Here is a 26,174-nt window from a genome sequence, read left to right on the forward strand (position 1 = left end):
GACTTCAGATCTATCTCTGATGTGAGGGAGAGTGCATGATTGAGTTTGAAGATAAAGCTGAAATATGGGTGACATCAAAGATGAAGGTGAAGTGTCAGATCCTGGCGCCAGGGCCAGGGATAGCATTAGTTGTAAGGTAAGGAGTATTGGGCAGATTGAGTGGCAGTAAGAGTTCTGATCTGACTCTGATGTGAAGGAAATGGCCAGAATGTGCTTCAGGATTATGGGGAGGAATGACAGAAGTCGATGCTGATGGTGGCGGTTCAGTTAAATTGGCCTGGGCTAGGGTTAGGGTTTCCTGTAAGGGAAAATCTATGCATATGTTACGGTGACGGAGAAAATTAGGGCTCAGTTCTGATGTGAGGACGAGGGTGAGATTGAGGCTCATGGTTAAGATGTGTCTCCTAGTTGGCACAAATGCTGAAGGCGAAGAATCTAGTCTAGTTCTCGGGCCTAGGGTTAGGGTTAGGTGTTCACTAAGATTTACAGTAACATAGAGTTACATTTAGAGTTTGCATGTGACCCTGTTGTGAGGGCGATGGCCAGATTGAGCTTCAGGTTTATGGTGCGGCATGACAGACGTTGAAGTTGACTATGTCAGCTCAGGTAAAGTGGCCAGGGCTAGGGTTATGGTATTGTGTTCTGTGAGGTGTACAGGAAGAATAGGGGTATGGACAGATTTAGGGCTGGTCTCTGATATGAGGGCAAGTGCGAGATTGAGGTTCAGGATTACGGTGAAGTGTGGGTCATGCCAAAGGTTACGGTGAATGCACACGTCCAAGATTCATGGCTAGGGTTAGGATTACTGCATCGTTCTGTTCTACAGAAAGGACAAGTTTAGGATTAAGTTTAGGGTCCAGCTCTGATGTGAGTGCGAGTGTGAGATTGCGATTCAGTGTTGAGGAGGGCCCTGTTTGATGTCAATGGTGACGTTGTGTGGATAGGCCCAGGACTCAGTGCTAGGCTCAAAATTTTGTGTTCTCTCTGTTTTCCGGAGACATTAGCATTACGGAAAGAGTTAGGTTCTGGGTCTGATGTGACGGTAAGTGCAAGATGGTGGATCAGGTTTATGGTGAGGCATGGGTGACGTCAGTGGTCAAGGTCGGGTGTCAGGACCACGGGCCAGGGCTAGGGTTGGGGTTAGGTTTTTGGGAAGCTGTAGAGGGATGGTATTGTTACGTTTAGACTTAGGTTCCTTCTCTTACGTTAGGGCGACTATACGATTCAGTTCCAGGATTACTGCGAGCCAAGGTTGATATCCAAGGTTATGGAGGAGTTTCAGGGAACAGGTCCACGCTGGGGTTAGGGTTATGTAATCGTTAAAGTGCATGGGGTTTACGTGAATAGAGCTCGGTTTTGGGTCTTACTCTGATGTGAGGGCGTAGGCCAGACTGATCTTGATCATCATGGTGTGGCATAGGTGACATCAATCCTGACGCTGAGGTTCCAGGTTAATTGACCTTGGTTAGCAGAAGGGTTTTTGTAAGGAAATGTCTATGCAGAAGATATGGTTGTGGATATAATTAGGGTGCAGTTTTGAAGTCAGGGCGAGTGTGAGGTCGAGTCACAGGGTTGAGGGAGTCATAGTTGATATCAGTGGTGGAGGCGAAGTATCTGGTCCATGGCTCGGTTCTACGGTTCCGTTTAGGTGTTCGGTAAGGAGTACGGGTGAGATAGGGTTACAGTTAGATTCGGAACCATCCCTGATGTGAGGACGAGTGCAAGATTGAGTTTCAGTTTTAAGGTGAGGTGTGGGTGTCATTAATGCTTAAGTTGAAGTGTCAGATCCTGGCGCCAGGGCTAGGGCTGGCTTTAGTTGTAAGTTAAGGTGTATTTGTTCTGAATGAGTGACAGTTAGAGATCTGATCAATCTCTGATGTGAGGGCAATGGCCAGAATGAGCTTCAGGATTATGGGGAGGAATGACAGACATCAATGCTGATGGTGGCAGTTCAGTTAAAGGGCCTGGGCTAGGTTTAGGGTTTCCTGTAAGGGAAAGTCTATGCATATGATACGGTTACGGAGAGAATTTTGGTTCAATTCTGATGTGAGTGCGAGGGTGAGATTGAGTCTCAGGATAAAGATGTGCCTCCTAGTCGGCAGCAATGTTGAAGTCAGAGTATCTAGTCCAGGGCTTGGGTTTAGGGTTAGGCTTAGGTGTTCAGTAAGATTCACAGGAACATAGAGTTACATTTAGAGTTCGAATCTGACACTGATGTGAGGGCGATGGCCAGATTGAGCTTCAGGTATACATTTCGGCATGACGGACGTTGAAGCTGATGGCGTCATTTCAGGTAAAGTGGCCAGGGTTAGAGTTATGTTATTGTGTTCTGTGAGGTGTAGAGGAAGGATAGGGTGATGGACAGACTTAGGGTGTTCTCTGATGTGAAGGTTAGGGTCCAGCTCTGATGTGAGTGCACTTCTGAAATTGCGATTCATTGTTGAGGAGGGCCCTGGGTGATGTCGAAGCTGACGTTGTGTGGATAGGCCCAGGATTCAGTGATAGGGTTAAAATTTTGTGTTCTCTCTGATTTCCAGAGACATTAGCATTACGGAAAGAGTTAGGTTCTGGGTCTGATGTGAAGGGGAGAGCAAGATGGTGGATCAGGGTTTTGGTGAGGCATGGGTGACATCAATGTTCCTGGTGAGCTGTCAGGACCACTGGCCAGGGCTAGGCTAAGCGTTAGGTTTTTGGTTAGGTGTAGAGAGAGGGTGTTTTCACATTTATACATAGGGTCCTTCTCTTACGTTAGGGCGAATGTGCGATTCAGTTCCAGGATTACAGTGAGGCAAGGGTGATATCCATGATGACGGTGGAGTTTCAGGCCACTGTTCGGCGCTAGGGTTAGGGTTATGTAATCTTTGAAGGGTATGGGGTGGACCGGGATACGTTTCGATTTGCATCCTACTCTGACGTGAGGGCGAAGCACACATTGATCTTCATCATCGTGGTGTGCCATCGGTGACATCATTGCTGCCTCTGAGGGTACAGGTTAATAGACCTTGTTTAGGGATAAGATTTTCTGTAAGGAAAAGTCTATGCGGTACATATGGTTATGGACAGAATTAGGGAGCAGTTCTGATGTCAGGGCGAGTGTGAGATTGAGTCGCAGGGTCAATGGAGTCATAGTTTATATCAACGGTGAAGGTGAATTATCTGTTACAGGGTCGGGTGTACGGTTAGATTTAGGTGTTCGATAATGAATATGGGTGTGATATGGTTACAGTTAGACTTCAGATCTATCTCTGATGTGAGGGAGAGTGCATGATTGAGTTTGAAGATAAAGCTGAAATATGGGTGACATCAAAGATGAAGGTGAAGTGTCAGATCCTGGCGCCAGGGCCAGGGATAGCATTAGATGTAAGGTAAGGAGTATTGGGCAGATTGAGTGGCAGTAAGAGTTCTGATCTGACTCTGATGTGAAGGAAATGGCCAGAATGTGCTTCAGGATTATGGGGAGGAATGACAGAAGTCGATGCTGATGGTGGCGGTTCAGTTAAATTGGCCTGGGCTAGGGTTAGGGTTTCCTGTAAGGGAAAATCTATGCATATGTTACGGTGACGGAGAAAATTAGGGCTCAGTTCTGATGTGAGGACGAGGGTGAGATTGAGGCTCATAGTTAAGATGTGTCTCCTAGTTGGCACAAATGTTGAAGGCGAAGAATCTAGTCTAGTTCTCGGGCCTAGGGTTAGGGTTAGGTGTTCACTAAGATTTACAGTAACACAGAGTTACATTTAGAGTGTGCATCTGACCCTGATGTGAGGGCGATGGCCAGATTGAGCTTCAGGTTTATGGTGCGGCATGACAGACGTTGAAGTTGACTATGTCAGCTCAGGTAAAGTGGCCAGGGCTAGGGTTATGGTATTGTGTTCTGTGAGGTGTACAGGAAGAATAGGGGTATGGACAGACTTAGGGCTGGTCTCTGATATGAGGGCAAGTGCGAGATTGAGGTTCAGGATTACGGTGAAGTGTGGGTCATGCCAAAGGTTACGGTGAATGCACACGTCCAAGATTCATGGCTAGGGTTAGGATTACTGCGTCGTTCTGTTCTACAGAAAGGACAAGTTTAGGATTAAGGTTAGGGTCCAGCTCTGATGTGAGTGCGAGTGTGAGATTGCGATACAGTGTTGAGGAGGGCCCTGGTTGATGTCAATGGTGACGTTGTGTGGATAGGCCCAGGACTCAGTGCTAGGCTCAAAATTTTGTGTTCTCTCTGTTTTCCGGAGACATTAGCATTACGGAAAGAGTTAGGTTCTGGGTCTGATGTGACGGTAAGTGCAAGATGGTGGATCAGGTTTATGGTGACGCATGGGTGACGTCAGTGGTCAAGGTCGGGTGTCAGGACCATGGGCCAGGGCTAGGGTTAGGGTTAGGATTTTGGGAAGCTGTAGAGGGATGGTACTGTTACGTTTAGACTTAGGTTCCTTCTCTTACGTTAGGGCGACTATACGATTCAGTTCCAGGATTACTGCGAGCCAAGGTTGATATCCAAGGTTATGGAGGAGTTTTAGGGAACAGGACCACGCTGGGGTTAGGGTTATGTAATCGTTAAAGTGCATGGGGTTTACGTGAATAGAGCTCGGTTTTGGATCTTACTCTGATGTGAGGGCGTAGGCCAGACTGATCTTGATCATCATGGTGTGGCATAGGTGACATCAATCCTGACGCTGAGGTTCCAGGTTAAGGGACCTTGGTTAGCAGAAGGGTTTTTGTAAGGAAATGTCTATGCAGAAGATATGGTTGTGGATATAATTAGGGTGCAGTTTTGAAGTCAGGGCGAGTGTGAGGTCGAGTCACAGGGTTGAGGGAGTCATAGTTGATATCAGTGGTGGAGGCGAAGTATCTGGTCCATGGCTCGGTTCTACGGTTCCGTTTAGGTGTTCGGTAAGGAGTACGGGTGAGATAGCGTTACAGTTAGATTCGGAACCATCCCTGATGTGAGGACGAGTGCAAGATTGAGTTTCAGTTTTAAGGTGAGGTGTGGGTGTCATTAATGCTTAAGTTGAAGTGTCAGATCCTGGCGCCAGGGCTAGGGCTGGCTTTAGTTGTAAGTTAAGGTGTATTTGTTCTGAATGAGTGACAGTTAGAGATCTGATCAATCTCTGATGTGAGGGCAATGGCCAGAATGAGCTTCAGGATTATGGGGAGGAATGACAGACATCAATGCTGATGGTGGCAGTTCAGTTAAAGGGCCTGGGCTAGGTTTAGGGTTTCCTGTAAGGGAAAGTCTATGCATATGATACGGTTACGGAGAGAATTTTGGTTCAATTCTGATGTGAGTGCGAGGGTGAGATTGAGTCTCAGGATAAAGATGTGCCTCCTAGTCGGCAGCAATGTTGAAGTCAGAGTATCTAGTCCAGGGCTTGGGTTTAGGGTTAGGCTTAGGTGTTCAGTAAGATTCACAGGAACATAGAGTTACATTTAGAGTTCGAATCTGACACTGATGTGAGGGCGATGGCCAGATTGAGCTTCAGGTATACATTTCGGCATGACGGACGTTGAAGCTGATGGCGTCATTTCAGGTAAAGTGGCCAGGGTTAGAGTTATGTTATTGTGTTCTGTGAGGTGTAGAGGAAGGATAGGGTGATGGACAGACTTAGGGTGTTCTCTGATGTGAAGGTTAGGGTCCAGCTCTGATGTGAGTGCACTTCTGAAATTGCGATTCATTGTTGAGGAGGGCCCTGGGTGATGTCGAAGCTGACGTTGTGTGGATAGGCCCAGGATTCAGTGATAGGGTTAAAATTTTGTGTTCTCTCTGATTTCCAGAGACATTAGCATTACGGAAAGAGTTAGGTTCTGGGTCTGATGTGAAGGGGAGAGCAAGATGGTGGATCAGGGTTTTGGTGAGGCATGGGTGACATCAATGTTCCTGGTGAGCTGTCAGGACCACTGGCCAGGGCTAGGCTAAGCGTTAGGTTTTTGGTTAGGTGTAGAGAGAGGGTGTTTTCACATTTATACATAGGGTCCTTCTCTTACGTTAGGGCGAATGTGCGATTCAGTTCCAGGATTACAGTGAGGCAAGGGTGATATCCATGATGACGGTGGAGTTTCAGGCCACTGTTCGGCGCTAGGGTTAGGGTTATGTAATCTTTGAAGGGTATGGGGTGGACCGGGATACGTTTCGATTTGCATCCTACTCTGACGTGAGGGCGAAGCACACATTGATCTTCATCATCGTGGTGTGGCATCGGTGACATCATTGCTGCCTCTGAGGGTACAGGTTAATAGACCTTGTTTAGGGATAAGATTTTCTGTAAGGAAAAGTCTATGCGGTACATATGGTTATGGACAGAATTAGGGAGCAGTTCTGATGTCAGGGCGAGTGTGAGATTGAGTCGCAGGGTCAATGGAGTCATAGTTTATATCAACGGTGAAGGTGAATTATCTGTTCCAGGGTCGGGTGTACGGTTAGATTTAGGTGTTCGATAATGAATATGGGTGTGATATGGTTACAGTTAGACTTCAGATCTATCTCTGATGTGAGGGAGAGTGCATGATTGAGTTTGAAGATAAAGCTGAAATATGGGTGACATCAAAGATGAAGGTGAAGTGTCAGATCCTGGCGCCAGGGCCAGGGATAGCATTAGTTGTAAGGTAAGGAGTATTGGGCAGATTGAGTGGCAGTAAGAGTTCTGATCTGACTCTGATGTGAAGGAAATGGCCAGAATGTGCTTCAGGATTATGGGGAGGAATGACAGAAGTCGATGCTGATGGTGGCGGTTCAGTTAAATTGGCCTGGGCTAGGGTTAGGGTTTCCTGTAAGGGAAAATCTATGCATATGTTACGGTGACGGAGAAAATTAGGGTTCAGTTCTGATGTGAGGACGAGGGTGAGATTGAGGCTCATGGTTAAGATGTGTCTCCTAGTTGGCACAAATGTTGAAGGCGAGAGAATCTAGTCTAGTTCTCGGACCTAGGGTTAGGGTTAGGTGTTCACTAAGATTTACAGTAACATAGAGTTACATTTAGAGTTTGCATCTGACCCTGATGTGAGGGCGATGGCCAGATTGAGCTTCAGGTTTATGGTGCGGCATGACAGACGTTGAAGTTGACTATGTCAGCTCAGGTAAAGTGGCCAGGGCTAGGGTTATGGTATTGTGTTCTGTGAGGTGTACAGGAAGAATAGGGGTATGGACAGACTTAGGGCTGGTCTCTGATATGAGGGCAAGTGCGAGATTGAGGTTCAGGATTACGGTGAAGTGTGGGTCATGCCAAAGGTTACGGTGATTGCACACGTCCAAGATTCATGGCTAGGGTTAGGATTACTGCGTCATTCTGTTCTACAGAAAGGACAAGTTTAGGATTAAGGTTAGGGTCCAGCTCTGATGTGAGTGCGAGTGTGAGATTGCGATACAGTGTTGAGGAGGGCCCTGGTTGATATCAATGGTGACGTTGTGTGGATAGGCCCAGGACTCAGTGCTAGGCTCAAAATTTTGTGTTCTCTCTGTTTTCCGGAGACATTAGCATTACGGAAAGAGTTAGGTTCTGGGTCTGATGTGACGGTAAGTGCAAGATGGTGGATCAGGTTTATGGTGAGGCATGGGTGGCGTCAGTGGTCAAGGTCGGGTGTCAGGACCACGGGCCAGGGCTAGGGTTAGGGATAGGATTTTGGGAAGCTGTAGAGGGATGGTACTGTTACGTTTAGACTTAGGTTCCTTCTCTTACGTTAGGGCGACTATACGATTCAGTTCCAGGATTACTGCGAGCCAAGGTTGATATCCAAGGTTATGGAGGAGTTTTAGGGAACAGGTCCACGCTGGGGTTAGGGTTATGTAATCGTTAAAGTGCATGGGGTTTACGTGAATAGAGCTCGGTTTTGGATCTTACTCTGATGTGAGGGCGTAGGCCAGACTGATCTTGATCATCATGGTGTGGCATAGGTGACATCAATCCTGACGCTGTGGTTCCAGGTTAAGGGACCTTGGTTAGCAGAAGGGTTTTTGTAAGGAAATGTCTATGCAGAAGATATGGTTGTGGATATAATTAGGGTGCAGTTTTGAAGTCAGGGCGAGTGTGAGGTCGAGTCACAGGGTTGAGGGAGTCATAGTTGATATCAGTGGTGGAGGCGAAGTATCTGGTCCATGGCTCGGTTCTACGGTTCCGTTTAGGTGTTCGGTAAGGAGTACGGGTGAGATAGGGTTACAGTTAGATTCGGAACCATCCCTGATGTGAGGACGAGTGCAAGATTGAGTTTCAGTTTTAAGGTGAGGTGTGGGTGTCATTAATGCTTAAGTTGAAGTGTCAGATCCTGGCGCCAGGGCTAGGGCTGGCTTTAGTTGTAAGTTAAGGTGTATTTGTTCTGAATGAGTGACAGTTAGAGATCTGATCAATCTCTGATGTGAGGGCAATGGCCAGAATGAGCTTCAGGATTATGGGGAGGAATGACAGACATCAATGCTGATGGTGGCAGTTCAGTTAAAGGGCCTGGGCTAGGTTTAGGGTTTCCTGTAAGGGAAAGTCTATGCATATGATACGGTTACGGAGAGAATTTTGGTTCAATTCTGATGTGAGTGCGAGGGTGAGATTGAGTCTCAGGATAAAGATGTGCCTCCTAGTCGGCAGCAATGTTGAAGTCAGAGTATCTAGTCCAGGGCTTGGGTTTAGGGTTAGGCTTAGGTGTTCAGTAAGATTCACAGGAACATAGAGTTACATTTAGAGTTCGAATCTGACACTGATGTGAGGGCGATGGCCAGATTGAGCTTCAGGTATACATTTCGGCATGACGGACGTTGAAGCTGATGGCGTCATTTCAGGTAAAGTGGCCAGGGTTAGAGTTATGTTATTGTGTTCTGTGAGGTGTAGAGGAAGGATAGGGTGATGGACAGACTTAGGGTGTTCTCTGATGTGAAGGTTAGGGTCCAGCTCTGATGTGAGTGCACTTCTGAAATTGCGATTCATTGTTGAGGAGGGCCCTGGGTGATGTCGAAGCTGACGTTGTGTGGATAGGCCCAGGATCCAGTGATAGGGTTAAAATTTTGTGTTCTCTCTGATTTCCAGAGACATTAGCATTACGGAAAGAGTTAGGTTCTGGGTCTGATGTGAAGGGGAGAGCAAGATGGTGGATCAGGGTTTTGGTGAGGCATGGGTGACATCAATGTTCCTGGTGAGCTGTCAGGACCACTGGCCAGGGCTAGGCTAAGCGTTAGGTTTTTGGTTAGGTGTAGAGAGAGGGTGTTTTCACATTTATACCTAGGGTCCTTCTCTTACGTTAGGGCGAATGTGCGATTCAGTTCCAGGATTACAGTGAGGCAAGGGTGATATCCATGATGACGGTGGAGTTTCAGGCCACTGTTCGGCGCTAGGGTTAGGGTTATGTAATCTTTGAAGGGTATGGGGTGGACCGGGATACGTTTCGATTTGCATCCTACTCTGACGTGAGGGCGAAGCCCACATTGATCTTCATCATCGTGGTGTGGCATCGGTGACATCATTGCTGCCTGAGAGGGTACAGGTTAATAGACCTTGTTTAGGGATAAGATTTTCTGTAAGGAAAAGTCTATGCGGTACATATGGTTATGGACAGAATTAGGGAGCAGTTCTGATGTCAGGGCGAGTGTGAGATTGAGTCGCAGGGTCAATGGAGTCATAGTTTATATCAACGGTGAAGGTGAATTATCTGTTCCAGGGTCGGGTGTACGGTTAGATTTAGGTGTTCGATAATGAATATGGGTGTGATATGGTTACAGTTAGACTTCAGATCTATCTCTGATGTGAGGGAGAGTGCATGATTGAGTTTGAAGATAAAGCTGAAATATGGGTGACATCAAAGATGAAGGTGAAGTGTCAGATCCTGGCGCCAGGGCCAGGGATAGCATTAGTTGTAAGGTAAGGAGTATTGGGCAGATTGAGTGGCAGTAAGAGTTCTGATCTGACTCTGATGTGAAGGAAATGGCCAGAATGTGCTTCAGGATTATGGGGAGGAATGACAGAAGTCGATGCTGATGGTGGCGGTTCAGTTAAATTGGCCTGGGCTAGGGTTAGGGTTTCCTGTAAGGGAAAATCTATGCATATGTTACGGTGACGGAGAAAATTAGGGCTCAGTTCTGATGTGAGGACGAGGGTGAGATTGAGGCTCATGGTTAAGATGTGTCTCCTAGTTGGCACAAATGTTGAAGGCGAAGAATCTAGTCTAGTTCTCGGGCCTAGGGTTAGGGTTAGGTGTTCACTAAGATTTACAGTAACATAGAGTTACATTTAGAGTTTGCATGTGACCCTGATGTGAGGGCGATGGCCAGATTGAGCTTCAGGTTTATGGTGCGGCATGACAGACGTTGAAGTTGACTATGTCAGCTCAGGTAAAGTGGCCAGGGCTAGGGTTATGGTATTGTGTTCTGTGAGGTGTACAGGAAGAATAGGGCTTTGGACAGACTTAGGGCTGGTCTCTGATATGAGGGCAAGTGCGAGATTGAGGTTCAGGATTACGGTGAAGTGTGGGTCATGCCAAAGGTTACGGTGATTGCACACGTCCAAGATTCATGGCGAGGGTTAGGATTACTGCGTCGTTCTGTTCTACAGAAAGGACAAGTTTAGGATTAAGGTTAGGGTCCAGCTCTGATGTGAGTGCGAGTGTGAGATTGCGATACAGTGTTGAGGAGGGCCCTGGTTGATATCAATGGTGACGTTGTGTGGATAGGCCCAGGACTCAGTGCTAGGCTCAAAATTTTGTGTTCTCTCTGTTTTCCGGAGACATTAGCATTACGGAAAGAGTTAGGTTCTGGGTCTGATGTGACGGTAAGTGCAAGATGGTGGATCAGGTTTATGGTGAGGCATGGGTGGCGTCAGTGGTCAAGGTCGGGTGTCAGGACCACGTGCCAGGGCTAGGGTTAGGGTTAGGTTTTTGGGAAGCTGTAGAGGGATGGTATTGTTACGTTTAGACTTAGGTTCCTTCTCTTACGTTAGGGCGACTATACGATTCAGTTCCAGGATTACTGCGAGCCAAGGTTGATATCCAAGGTTATGGAGGAGTTTCAGGGAACAGGTCCACGCTGGGGTTAGGGTTATGTAATCGTTAAAGTGCATGGGGTTTACGTGAATAGAGCTCGGTTTTGGATCTTACTCTGATGTGAGGGCGTAGGCCAGACTGATCTTGATCATCATGGTGTGACATAGGTGACATCAATCCTGACGCTGAGGTTCCAGGTTAAGGGACCTTGGTTAGCAGAAGGGTTTTTGTAAGGAAATGTCTATGCAGAAGATATGGTTGTGGATATAATTAGGGTGCAGTTTTGAAGTCAGGGCGAGTGTGAGGTCGAGTCACAGGGTTGAGGGAGTCATAGTTGATATCAGTGGTGGAGGCGAAGTATCTGGTCCATGGCTCGGTTCTACGGTTCCGTTTAGGTGTTCGGTAAGGAGTACGGGTGAGATAGGGTTACAGTTAGATTCGGAACCATCCCTGATGTGAGGACGAGTGCAAGATTGAGTTTCAGTTTTAAGGTGAGGTGTGGGTGTCATTAATGCTTAAGTTGAAGTGTCAGATCCTGGCTCCAGGGCTAGGGCTGGCTTTAGTTGTAAGTTAAGGTGTATTTGTTCTGAATGAGTGACAGTTAGAGATCTGATCAATCTCTGATGTGAGGGCAATGGCCAGAATGAGCTTCAGGATTATGGGGAGGAATGACAGACATCAATGCTGATGGTGGCAGTTCAGTTAAAGGGCCTGGGCTAGGTTTAGGGTTTCCTGTAAGGGAAAGTCTATGCATATGATACGGTTACGGAGAGAATTTTGGTTCAATTCTGATGTGAGTGCGAGGGTGAGATTGAGTCTCAGGATAAAGATGTGCCTCCTAGTCGGCAGCAATGTTGAAGTCAGAGTATCTAGTCCAGGGCTTGGGTTTAGGGTTAGGCTTAGGTGTTCAGTAAGATTCACAGGAACATAGAGTTACATTTAGAGTTCGAATCTGACACTGATGTGAGGGCGATGGCCAGATTGAGCTTCAGGTATACATTTCGGCATGACGGACGTTGAAGCTGATGGCGTCATTTCAGGTAAAGTGGCCAGGGTTAGAGTTATGTTATTGTGTTCTGTGAGGTGTAGAGGAAGGATAGGGTGATGGACAGACTTAGGGTGTTCTCTGATGTGAAGGTTAGGGTCCAGCTCTGATGTGAGTGCACTTCTGAAATTGCGATTCATTGTTGAGGAGGGCCCTGGGTGATGTCGAAGCTGACGTTGTGTGGATAGGCCCAGGATCCAGTGATAGGGTTAAAATTTTGTGTTCTCTCTGATTTCCAGAGACATTAGCATTACGGAAAGAGTTAGGTTCTGGGTCTGATGTGAAGGGGAGAGCAAGATGGTGGATCAGGGTTTTGGTGAGGCATGGGTGACATCAATGTTCCTGGTGAGCTGTCAGGACCACTGGCCAGGGCTAGGCTAAGCGTTAGGTTTTTGGTTAGGTGTAGAGAGAGGGTGTTTTCACATTTATACATAGGGTCCTTCTCTTACGTTAGGGCGAATGTGCGATTCAGTTCCAGGATTACAGTGAGGCAAGGGTGATATCCATGATGACGGTGGAGTTTCAGGCCACTGTTCGGCGCTAGGGTTAGGGTTATGTAATCTTTGAAGGGTATGGGGTGGACCGGGATACGTTTCGATTTGCATCCTACTCTGACGTGAGGGCGAAGCCCACATTGATCTTCATCATCGTGGTGTGGCATCGGTGACATCATTGCTGCCTGAGAGGGTACAGGTTAATAGACCTTGTTTAGGGATAAGATTTTCTGTAAGGAAAAGTCTATGCGGTACATATGGTTATGGACAGAATTAGGGAGCAGTTCTGATGTCAGGGCGAGTGTGAGATTGAGTCGCAGGGTCAATGGAGTCATAGTTTATATCAACGGTGAAGGTGAATTATCTGTTCCAGGGTCGGGTGTACGGTTAGATTTAGGTGTTCGATAATGAATATGGGTGTGATATGGTTACAGTTAGACTTCAGATCTATCTCTGATGTGAGGGAGAGTGCATGATTGAGTTTGAAGATAAAGCTGAAATATGGGTGACATCAAAGATGAAGGTGAAGTGTCAGATCCTGGCGCCAGGGCCAGGGATAGCATTAGTTGTAAGGTAAGGAGTATTGGGCAGATTGAGTGGCAGTAAGAGTTCTGATCTGACTCTGATGTGAAGGAAATGGCCAGAATGTGCTTCAGGATTATGGGGAGGAATGACAGAAGTCGATGCTGATGGTGGCGGTTCAGTTAAATTGGCCTGGGCTAGGGTTAGGGTTTCCTGTAAGGGAAAATCTATGCATATGTTACGGTGACGGAGAAAATTAGGGCTCAGTTCTGATGTGAGGACGAGGGTGAGATTGAGGCTCATGGTTAAGATGTGTCTCCTAGTTGGCACAAATGTTGAAGGCGAAGAATCTAGTCTAGTTCTCGGGCCTAGGGTTAGGGTTAGGTGTTCACTAAGATTTACAGTAACATAGAGTTACATTTAGAGTTTGCATCTGACCCTGATGTAAGGGCGATGGCCAGATTCAGCTTCAGGTTTATGGTTCGGCATGACAGACGTTGAAGTTGACTATGTCAGCTCAGGTAAAGTGGCCAGGGCTAGGGTTATGGTATTGTGTTCTGTGAGGTGTACAGGAAGAATAGGGGTATGGACAGATTTAGGGCTGGTCTCTGATATGAGGGCAAGTGCGAGATTGAGGTTCAGGATTACGGTGAAGTGTGGGTCATGCCAAAGGTTACGGTGAATGCACACGTCCAAGATTCATGGCTAGGGTTAGGATTACTGCATCGTTCTGTTCTACAGAAAGGAGAAGTTTAGGATTAAGTTTAGGGTCCAGCTCTGATGTGAGTGCGAGTGTGAGATTGCGATACAGTGTTGAGGAGGGCCCTGGTTGATGTCAATGGTGACGTTGTGTGGATAGGCCCAGGACTCAGTGCTAGGCTCAAAATTTTGTGTTCTCTCTGTTTTCCGGAGACATTAGCATTACGGAAAGAGTTAGGTTCTGGGTCTGATGTGACGGTAAGTGCAAGATGGTGGATCAGGTTTATGGTGAGGCATGGGTGACGTCAGTGGTCAAGGTCGGGTGTCAGGACTACGGGCCAGGGCTAGGGTTAGGGTTAGGTTTTTGGGAAGCTGTAGAGGGATGGTATTGTTACGTTTAGACTTAGGTTCCTTCTCTTACGTTAGGGCGACTATACGATTCAGTTCCAGGATTACTGCGAGCCAAGGTTGATATCCAAGGTTATGGAGGAGTTTCAGGGAACAGGTCCACGCTGGGGTTAGGGTTATGTAATCGTTAAAGTGCATGGGGTTTACGTGAATAGAGCTCGGTTTTGGATCTTACTCTGATGTGAGGGCGTAGGCCAGACTGATCTTGATCATCATGGTGTGGCATAGGTGACATCAATCCTGACGCTGAGGTTCCAGGTTAAGGGACCTTGGTTAGCAGAAGGGTTTTTGTAAGGAAATGTCTATGCAGAAGATATGGTTGTGGATATAATTAGGGTGCAGTTTTGAAGTCAGGGCGAGTGTGAGGTCGAGTCACAGGGTTGAGGGAGTCATAGTTGATATCAGTGGTGGAGGCGAAGTATCTGGTCCATGGCTCGGTTCTAGGGTTCCGTTTAGGTGTTCGGTAAGGAGTACGGGTGAGATAGGGTTACAGTTAGATTCGGAACCATCCCTGATGTGAGGACGAGTGCAAGATTGAGTTTCAGTTTTAAGGTGAGGTGTGGGTGTCATTAATGCTTAAGTTGAAGTGTCAGATCCTGGCTCCAGGGCTAGGGCTGGCTTTAGTTGTAAGTTAAGGTGTATTTGTTCTGAATGAGTGACAGTTAGAGATCTGATCAATCTCTGATGTGAGGGCAATGGCCAGAATGAGCTTCAGGATTATGGGGAGGAATGACAGACATCAATGCTGATGGTGGCAGTTCAGTTAAAGGGCCTGGGCTAGGTTTAGGGTTTCCTGTAAGGGAAAGTCTATGCATATGATACGGTTACGGAGAGAATTTTGGTTCAATTCTGATGTGAGTGCGAGGGTGAGATTGAGTCTCAGGATAAAGATGTGCCTCCTAGTCGGCAGCAATGTTGAAGTCAGAGTATCTAGTCCAGGGCTTGGGTTTAGGGTTAGGCTTAGGTGTTCAGTAAGATTCACAGGAACATAGAGTTACATTTAGAGTTCGAATCTGACACTGATGTGAGGGCGATGGCCAGATTGAGCTTCAGGTATACATTTCGGCATGACGGACGTTGAAGCTGATGGCGTCATTTCAGGTAAAGTGGCCAGGGTTAGAGTTATGTTATTGTGTTCTGTGAGGTGTAGAGGAAGGATAGGGTGATGGACAGACTTAGGGTGTTCTCTGATGTGAAGGTTAGGGTCCAGCTCTGATGTGAGTGCACTTCTGAAATTGCGATTCATTGTTGAGGAGGGCCCTGGGTGATGTCGAAGCTGACGTTGTGTGGATAGGCCCAGGATTCAGTGATAGGGTTAAAATTTTGTGTTCTCTCTGATTTCCAGAGACATTAGCATTACGGAAAGAGTTAGGTTCTGGGTCTGATGTGAAGGGGAGAGCAAGATGGTGGATCAGGGTTTTGGTGAGGCATGGGTGACATCAATGTTCCTGGTGAGCTGTCAGGACCACTGGCCAGGGCTAGGCTAAGCGTTAGGTTTTTGGTTAGGTGTAGAGAGAGGGTGTTTTCACATTTATACATAGGGTCCTTCTCTTACGTTAGGGCGAATGTGCGATTCAGTTCCAGGATTACAGTGAGGCAAGGGTGATATCCATGATGACGGTGGAGTTTCAGGCCACTGTTCGGCGCTAGGGTTAGGGTTATGTAATCTTTGAAGGGTATGGGGTGGACCGGGATACGTTTCGATTTGCATCCTACTCTGACGTGAGGGCGAAGCCCACATTGATCTTCATCATCGTGGTGTGGCATCGGTGACATCATTGCTGCCTCTGAGGGTACAGGTTAATAGACCTTGTTTAGGGATAAGATTTTCTGTAAGGAAAAGTCTATGCGGTACATATGGTTATGGACAGAATTAGGGAGCAGTTCTGATGTCAGGGCGAGTGTGAGATTGAGTCGCAGGGTCAATGGAGTCATAGTTTATATCAACGGTGAAGGTGAATTATCTGTTCCAGGGTCGGGTGTACGGTTAGATTTAGGTGTTCGATAATGAATATGGGTGTGATATGGTTACAGTTAGACTTCAGATCTATCTCTGATGTGAGGGAGAGTGCATGATTGAGTTTGAAGATAAAGCTGAAATATGGGTGACATCAAAGATGAAGGTGAAGTGTCAGATCCTGGCGCCAGGGCCAGGGATAGCATTAGTTGTAAGGTAAGGAGTATTGGGCAGATTGAGTGGCAGTAAGAGTTCTGATCTGACTCTGATGTGAAGGAAATGGCCAGAATGTGCTTCAGGATTATGGGGAGGAATGACAGAAGTCGATGCTGATGGTGGCGGTTCAGTTAAATTGGCCTGGGCTAGGGTTAGGGTTTCCTGTAAGGGAAAATCTATGCATATGTTACGGTGACGGAGAAAATTAGGGCTCAGTTCTGATGTGAGGACGAGGGTGAGATTGAGGCTCATGGTTAAGATGTGTCTCCTAGTTGGCACAAATGTTGAAGGCGAAGAATCTAGTCTAGTTCTCGGGCCTAGGGTTAGGGTTAGGTGTTCACTAAGATTTACAGTAACATAGAGTTACATTTAGAGTTTGCATCTGACCCTGATGTAAGGGCGATGGCCAGATTCAGCTTCAGGTTTATGGTTCGGCATGACAGACGTTGAAGTTGACTATGTCAGCTCAGGTAAAGTGGCCAGGGCTAGGGTTATGGTATTGTGTTCTGTGAGGTGTACAGGAAGAATAGGGGTATGGACAGATTTAGGGCTGGTCTCTGATATGAGGGCAAGTGCGAGATTGAGGTTCAGGATTACGGTGAAGTGTGGGTCATGCCAAAGGTTACGGTGAATGCACACGTCCAAGATTCATGGCTAGGGTTAGGATTACTGCATCGTTCTGTTCTACAGAAAGGAGAAGTTTAGGATTAAGTTTAGGGTCCAGCTCTGATGTGAGTGCGAGTGTGAGATTGCGATACAGTGTTGAGGAGGGCCCTGGTTGATGTCAATGGTGACGTTGTGTGGATAGGCCCAGGACTCAGTGCTAGGCTCAAAATTTTGTGTTCTCTCTGTTTTCCGGAGACATTAGCATTACGGAAAGAGTTAGGTTCTGGGTCTGATGTGACGGTAAGTGCAAGATGGTGGATCAGGTTTATGGTGAGGCATGGGTGACGTCAGTGGTCAAGGTCGGGTGTCAGGACTACGGGCCAGGGCTAGGGTTAGGGTTAGGTTTTTGGGAAGCTGTAGAGGGATGGTATTGTTACGTTTAGACTTAGGTTCCTTCTCTTACGTTAGGGCGACTATACGATTCAGTTCCAGGATTACTGCGAGCCAAGGTTGATATCCAAGGTTATGGAGGAGTTTCAGGGAACAGGTCCACGCTGGGGTTAGGGTTATGTAATCGTTAAAGTGCATGGGGTTTACGTGAATAGAGCTCGGTTTTGGATCTTACTCTGATGTGAGGGCGTAGGCCAGACTGATCTTGATCATCATGGTGTGGCATAGGTGACATCAATCCTGACGCTGAGGTTCCAGGTTAAGGGACCTTGGTTAGCAGAAGGGTTTTTGTAAGGAAATGTCTATGCAGAAGATATGGTTGTGGATATAATTAGGGTGCAGTTTTGAAGTCAGGGCGAGTGTGAGGTCGAGTCACAGGGTTGAGGGAGTCATAGTTGATATCAGTGGTGGAGGCGAAGTATCTGGTCCATGGCTCGGTTCTAGGGTTCCGTTTAGGTGTTCGGTAAGGAGTACGGGTGAGATAGGGTTACAGTTAGATTCGGAACCATCCCTGATGTGAGGACGAGTGCAAGATTGAGTTTCAGTTTTAAGGTGAGGTGTGGGTGTCATTAATGCTTAAGTTGAAGTGTCAGATCCTGGCTCCAGGGCTAGGGCTGGCTTTAGTTGTAAGTTAAGGTGTATTTGTTCTGAATGAGTGACAGTTAGAGATCTGATCAATCTCTGATGTGAGGGCAATGGCCAGAATGAGCTTCAGGATTATGGGGAGGAATGACAGACATCAATGCTGATGGTGGCAGTTCAGTTAAAGGGCCTGGGCTAGGTTTAGGGTTTCCTGTAAGGGAAAGTCTATGCATATGATACGGTTACGGAGAGAATTTTGGTTCAATTCTGATGTGAGTGCGAGGGTGAGATTGAGTCTCAGGATAAAGATGTGCCTCCTAGTCGGCAGCAATGTTGAAGTCAGAGTATCTAGTCCAGGGCTTGGGTTTAGGGTTAGGCTTAGGTGTTCAGTAAGATTCACAGGAACATAGAGTTACATTTAGAGTTCGAATCTGACACTGATGTGAGGGCGATGGCCAGATTGAGCTTCAGGTATACATTTCGGCATGACGGACGTTGAAGCTGATGGCGTCATTTCAGGTAAAGTGGCCAGGGTTAGAGTTATGTTATTGTGTTCTGTGAGGTGTAGAGGAAGGATAGGGTGATGGACAGACTTAGGGTGTTCTCTGATGTGAAGGTTAGGGTCCAGCTCTGATGTGAGTGCACTTCTGAAATTGCGATTCATTGTTGAGGAGGGCCCTGGGTGATGTCGAAGCTGACGTTGTGTGGATAGGCCCAGGATTCAGTGATAGGGTTAAAATTTTGTGTTCTCTCTGATTTCCAGAGACATTAGCATTACGGAAAGAGTTAGGTTCTGGGTCTGATGTGAAGGGGAGAGCAAGATGGTGGATCAGGGTTTTGGTGAGGCATGGGTGACATCAATGTTCCTGGTGAGCTGTCAGGACCACTGGCCAGGGCTAGGCTAAGCGTTAGGTTTTTGGTTAGGTGTAGAGAGAGGGTGTTTTCACATTTATACATAGGGTCCTTCTCTTACGTTAGGGCGAATGTGCGATTCAGTTCCAGGATTACAGTGAGGCAAGGGTGATATCCATGATGACGGTGGAGTTTCAGGCCACTGTTCGGCGCTAGGGTTAGGGTTATGTAATCTTTGAAGGGTATGGGGTGGACCGGGATACGTTTCGATTTGCATCCTACTCTGACGTGAGGGCGAAGCCCACATTGATCTTCATCATCGTGGTGTGGCATCGGTGACATCATTGCTGCCTCTGAGGGTACAGGTTAATAGACCTTGTTTAGGGATAAGATTTTCTGTAAGGAAAAGTCTATGCGGTACATATGGTTATGGACAGAATTAGGGAGCAGTTCTGATGTCAGGGCGAGTGTGAGATTGAGTCGCAGGGTCAATGGAGTCATAGTTTATATCAACGGTGAAGGTGAATTATCTGTTCCAGGGTCGGGTGTACGGTTAGATTTAGGTGTTCGATAATGAATATGGGTGTGATATGGTTACAGTTAGACTTCAGATCTATCTCTGATGTGAGGGAGAGTGCATGATTGAGTTTGAAGATAAAGCTGAAATATGGGTGACATCAAAGATGAAGGTGAAGTGTCAGATCCTGGCGCCAGGGCAAGGGATAGCATTAGTTGTAAGGTAAGGAGTATTGGGTAGATTGAGTGGCAGTAAGAGTTCTGATCTGACTCTGATGTGAAGGAAATGGCCAGAATGTGCTTCAGGATTATGGGGAGGAATGACAGAAGTCGATGCTGATGGTGGTGGTTCAGTTAAATTGGCCTGGGCTAGGGTTAGGGATTCCTGTAAGGGAAAATCTATGCATATGTTACGGTGACGGAGAAAATTAGGGCTCAGTTCTGATGTGAGGACGAGGGTGAGATTGAGGCTCATGGTTAAGATGTGTCTCCTAGTTGGCACAAATATTGAAGGCGAAGAATCTAGTCTAGTTCTCGGGCCTAGGGTTAGGGTTAGGTGTTCACTAAGATTTACAGTAACATAGAGTTACATTTAGAGTTTGCATGTGACCCTGATGTGAGGGCGATGGCCAGATTGAGCTTCAGGATTATGGTGTGGCATGACAGACGTTGAAGTTGACTATGTCAGCTCAAGTAAAGTGGCCAGGGCTAGGGTTATGGTATTGTGTTCTGTGAGGTGTACAGGAAGAATAGGGGTATGGACAGACTTAGGGCTGGTCTCTGATATGAGGGCAAGTGCGAGATTGAGGTTCAGGATTACGGTGAAGTGTGGGTCATGCCAAAGGTTACGGTGAATGCACACGTCCAAGATTCATGGCTAGGGTTAGGATTACTGCGTCATTCTGTTCTACAGAAAGGACAAGTTTAGGATTAAGGTTAGGGTCCAGCTCTGATGTGAGTGCGAGTGTGAGATTGCGATACAGTGTTGAGGAGGGCCCTGGTTGATGTCAATGGTGACGTTGTGTGGATAGGCCCAGGACTCAGTGCTAGGCTCAAAATTTTGTGTTCTCTCTGTTTCCCGGAGACATTAGCATTACGGAAAGAGTTAGGTTCTGGGTCTGATGTGACGGTAAGTGCAAGATGGTGGATCAGGTTTATGGTGAGGCATGGGTTACGTCAGTGGTCAAGGTCGGGTGTCAGGACCACGGGCCAGGGCTAGGGTTAGGGTTAGGTTTTTGGGAAGCTGTAGAGGGATGGTATTGTTACGTTTAGACTTAGGTTCCTTCTCTTACGTTAGGGCCACTATACGATTCAGTTCCAGGATTACTGCGAGCCAAGGTTGATATCCAAGGTTATGGAGGAGTTTTAGGGAACAGGTCCATGCTGGGGTTAGGGTTATGTAATCGTTAAAGTGCATGGGGTTTACGTGAATAGAGCTCGGTTTTGGATCTTACTCTGATGTGAGGGCGTAGGCCAGACTGATCTTGATCATCATGGTGTGGCACAGGTGACATCAATCCTGACGCTGAGGTTCTAGGTTAAGGGACCTTGGTTAGCAGAAGGGTTTTTGTAAGGAAATGTCTATGCAGAAGATATGGTTGTGGATATAATTAGGGTGCAGTTTTGAAGTCAGGGCGAGTGTGAGGTCGAGTCACAGGGTTGAGGGAGTCATAGTTGATATCAGTGGTGGAGGCGAAGTATCTGGTCCATGGCTCGGTTCTACGGTTCCGTTTAGGTGTTCGGTAAGGAGTACGGGTGAGATAGGGTTACAGTTAGATTCGGAACCATCCCTGATGTGAGGACGAGTGCAAGATTGAGTTTCAGTTTTAAGGTGAGGTGTGGGTGTCATTAATGCTTAAGTTGAAGTGTCAGATCCTGGCGCCAGGGCTAGGGCTGGCGTTAGTTGTAAGTTAAGGTGTATTTTTTCTGAATGAGTGACAGTTAGAGATCTGATCAATCTCTGATGTGAGGGCAATGGCCAGAATGAGCTTCAGGATTATGGGGAGGAATGACAGACATCAATGCTGATGGTGGCAGTTCAGTTAAAGGGCCTGGGCTAGGTTTAGGGTTTCCTGTAAGGGAAAGTCTATGCATATGATACGGTTACGGAGAGAATTTTGGTTCAATTCTGATGTGAGTGCGAGGGTGAGATTGAGTCTCAGGATAAAGATGTGCCTCCTAGTCGGCAGCAATGTTGAAGTCAGAGTATCTAGTCCAGGGCTTGGGTTTAGGGTTAGGCTTAGGTGTTCAGTAAGATTCACAGGAACATAGAGTTACATTTAGAGTTCGAATCTGACACTGATGTGAGGGCGATGGCCAGATTGAGCTTCAGGTATACATTTCGGCATGACGGACGTTGAAGCTGATGGCGTCATTTCAGGTAAAGTGGCCAGGGTTAGAGTTATGTTATTGTGTTCTGTGAGGTGTAGAGGAAGGATAGGGTGATGGACAGACTTAGGGTGTTCTCTGATGTGAAGGTTAGGGTCCAGCTCTGATGTGAGTGCACTTCTGAAATTGCGATTCATTGTTGAGGAGGGCCCTGGGTGATGTCGAAGCTGACGTTGTGTGGATAGGCCCAGGATTCAGTGATAGGGTTAAAATTTTGTGTTCTCTCTGATTTCCAGAGACATTAGCATTACGGAAAGAGTTAGGTTCTGGGTCTGATGTGAAGGGGAGAGCAAGATGGTGGATCAGGGTTTTGGTGAGGCATGGGTGACATCAATGTTCCTGGTGAGCTGTCAGGACCACTGGCCAGGGCTAGGCTAAGCGTTAGGTTTTTGGTTAGGTGTAGAGAGAGGGTGTTTTCACATTTATACATAGGGTCCTTCTCTTACGTTAGGGCGAATGTGCGATTCAGTTCCAGGATTACAGTGAGGCAAGGGTGATATCCATGATGACGGTGGAGTTTCAGGCCACTGTTCGGCGCTAGGGTTAGGGTTATGTAATCTTTGAAGGGTATGGGGTGGACCGGGATACGTTTCGATTTGCATCTTACTCTGACGTGAGTGCGAAGCCCACATTGATCTTCATCATCGTGGTGTGGCATCGGTGACATCATTGCTGCCTCTGAGGGTACAGGTTAATAGACCTTGTTTAGGGATAAGATTTTCTGTAAGGAAAAGTCTATGCGGTACATATGGTTATGGACAGAATTAGGGAGCAGTTCTGATGTCAGGGCGAGTGTGAGATTGAGTCGCAGGGTCAATGGAGTCATAGTTTATATCAACGGTGAAGGTGAATTATCTGTTCCAGGGTCGGGTGTACGGTTAGATTTAGGTGTTCGATAATGAATATGGGTGTGATATGGTTACAGTTAGACTTCAGATCTATCTCTGAAGTGAGGGAGAGTGCATTATTGAGTTTGAAGATAAAGCTGAAATATGGGTGACATCAAAGATGAAGGTGAAGTGTCAGATCCTGGAGCCAGGGCCAGGGATAGCATTAGTTGTAAGGTAAGGAGTATTGGGCAGATTGAGTGGCAGTAAGAGTTCTGATCTGACTCTGATGTGAAGGAAATGGCCAGAATGTGCTTCAGGATTATGGAGAGGAATGACAGAAGTCGATGCTGATGGTGGCGGTTCAGTTAAATTGGCCTGGGCTAGGGTTAGGGATTCCTGTAAGGGAAAATCTATGCATATGTTACGGTGACGGAGAAAATTAGGGCTCAGTTCTGATGTGAGGACGAGGGTGAGATTGAGGCTCATGGTTAAGATGTGTCTCCTAGTTGGCACAAATGTTGAAGGCGAAGAATCTAGTCTAGTTCTCGGGCCTAGGGTTAGGGTTAGGTGTTCACTAAGATTTACAGTAACATAGAGTTACATTTAGAGTTTGCATGTGACCCTGATGTGAGGGCGATGGCCAGATTGAGCTTCAGGTTTATGGTGCGGCATGACAGACGTTGAAGTTGACTATGTCAGCTCAGGTAAAGTGGCCAGGGCTAGGGTTATGGTATTGTGTTCTGTGAGGTGTACAGGAAGAATAGGGGTATGGACAGACTTAGGGCTGTTCTCTGATATGAGGGCAAGTGCGAGATTGAGGTTCAGGATTACGGTGAAGTGTGGGTCATGCCAAAGGTTACGGTGAATGCACACGTCCAAGATTCATGGCTAGGGTTAGGATTACTGCGTCGTTCTGTTCTACAGAAAGGACAAGTTTAGGATTAAGGTTAGGGTCCAGCTCTGATGTGAGTGCGAGTGTGAGATTGCGATACAGTGTTGAGGAGGGCCCTGGTTGATGTCAATGGTGACGTTGTGTGGATAGGCCCAGGACTCAGTGCTAGGCTCAAAATTTTGTGTTCTCTCTGTTTTCCGGAGACATTAGCATTACGGAAAGAGTTAGGTTCTGGGTCTGATGTGACGGTAAGTGCAAGATGGTGGATCAGGTTTATGGTGAGGCATGGGAGACGTCAGTGGTCAAGGTCGGGTGTCAGGACCACGCGCCAGGGCTAGGGTTAGGGTTAGGTTTTTGGGAAGCTGTAGAGGGATGGTATTGTTACGTTTAGACTTAGGTTCCTTCTCTTACGTTAGGGCGACTATACGATTCAGTTCCAGGATTACTGCGAGCCAAGGTTGATATCCAAGGTTATGGAGGAGTTTCAGGGAACAGGTCCACGCTGGGTTTAGGGTTATGTAATCGTTAAAGTGCATGGGGTTTACGTGAATAGAGCTCGGTTTTGGATCTTACTCTGATGTGAGGGCGTAGGCCAGACTGATCTTGATCATCATGGTGTGGCATAGGTGACATCAATCCTGACGCTGAGGTTCCAGGTTAAGGGACCTTGGTTAGCAGAAGGGTTTTTGTAAGGAAATGTCTATGCAGAAGATATGGTTGTGGATATAATTAGGGTGCAGTTTTGAAGTCAGGGCGAGTGTGAGGTCGAGTCACAGGGTTGAGGGAGTCATAGTTGATATCAGTGGTGGAGGCGAAGTATCTGGTCCATGGCTCAGTTCTACGGTTCCGTTTAGGTGTTCGGTAAGGAGTACGGGTGAGATAGGGTTACAGTTAGATTCGGAACCATCCCTGATGTGAGGACGAGTGCAAGATTGAGTTTCAGTTTTAAGGTGAGGTGTGGGTGTCATTAATGCTTAAGTTGAAGTGTCAGATCCTGGCGCCAGGGCTAGGGCTGGCTTTAGTTGTAAGTTAAGGTGTATTTGTTCTGAATGAGTGACAGTTAGAGATCTGATCAATCTCTGATGTGAGGGCAATGGCCAGAATGAGCTTCAGGATTATGGGGAGGAATGACAGACATCAATGCTGATGGTGGCAGTTCAGTTAAAGGGCCTGGGCTAGGTTTAGGGTTTCCTGTAAGGGAAAGTCTATGCATATGATACGGTTACGGAGAGAATTTTGGTTCAATTCTGATGTGAGTGCGAGGGTGAGATTGAGTCTCAGGATAAAGATGTGCCTCCTAGTCGGCAGCAATGTTGAAGTCAGAGTATCTAGTCCAGGGCTTGGGTTTAGGGTTAGGCTTAGGTGTTCAGTAAGATTCACAGGAACATAGAGTTACATTTAGAGTTCGAATCTGACACTGATGTGAGGGCGATGGCCAGATTGAGCTTCAGGTATACATTTCGGCATGACGGACGTTGAAGCTGATGGCGTCATTTCAGGTAAAGTGGCCAGGGTTAGAGTTATGTTATTGTGTTCTGTGAGGTGTAGAGGAAGGATAGGGTGATGGACAGACTTAGGGTGTTCTCTGATGTGAAGGTTAGGGTCCAGCTCTGATGTGAGTGCACTTCTGAAATTGCGATTCATTGTTGAGGAGGGCCCTGGGTGATGTCGAAGCTGACGTTGTGTGGATAGGCCCAGGATCCAGTGATAGGGTTAAAATTTTGTGTTCTCTCTGATTTCCAGAGACATTAGCATTACGGAAAGAGTTAGGTTCTGGGTCTGATGTGAAGGGGAGAGCAAGATGGTGGATCAGGGTTTTGGTGAGGCATGGGTGACATCAATGTTCCTGGTGAGCTGTCAGGACCACTGGCCAGGGCTAGGCTAAGCGTTAGGTTTTTGGTTAGGTGTAGAGAGAGGGTGTTTTCACATTTATACATAGGGTCCTTCTCTTACGTTAGGGCGAATGTGCGATTCAGTTCCAGGATTACAGTGAGGCAAGGGTGATATCCATGATGACGGTGGAGTTTCAGGCCACTGTTCGGCGCTAGGGTTAGGGTTATGTAATCTTTGAAGGGTATGGGGTGGACCGGGATACGTTTCGATTTGCATCCTACTCTGACGTGAGGGCGAAGCCCACATTGATCTTCATCATCGTGGTGTGGCATCGGTGACATCATTGCTGCCTCTGAGGGTACAGGTTAATAGACCTTGTTTAGGGATAAGATTTTCTGTAAGGAAAAGTCTATGCGGTACATATGGTTATGGACAGAATTAGGGAGCAGTTCTGATGTCAGGGCGAGTGTGAGATTGAGTCGCAGGGTCAATGGAGTCATAGTTTATATCAACGGTGAAGGTGAATTATCTGTTCCAGGGTCGGGTGTACGGTTAGATTTAGGTGTTCGATAATGAATATGGGTGTGATATGGTTACAGTTAGACTTCAGATCTATCTCTGAAGTGAGGGAGAGTGCATGATTGAGTTTGAAGATAAAGCTGAAATATGGGTGACATCAAAGATGAAGGTGAAGTGTCAGATCCTGGAGCCAGGGCCAGGGATAGCATTAGTTGTAAGGTAAGGAGTATTGGGCAGATTGAGTGGCAGTAAGAGTTCTGATCTGACTCTGATGTGAAGGAAATGGCCAGAATGTGCTTCAGGATTATGGAGAGGAATGACAGAAGTCGATGCTGATGGTGGCGGTTCAGTTAAATTGGCCTGGGCTAGGGTTAGGGATTCCTGTAAGGGAAAATCTATGCATATGTTACGGTGACGGAGAAAA

This window comes from Manis pentadactyla, chromosome 1 (assembly GCF_030020395.1).
Source record: "Manis pentadactyla isolate mManPen7 chromosome 1, mManPen7.hap1, whole genome shotgun sequence".
Classification (NCBI taxonomy): Eukaryota; Metazoa; Chordata; class Mammalia; order Pholidota; family Manidae; genus Manis; species Manis pentadactyla.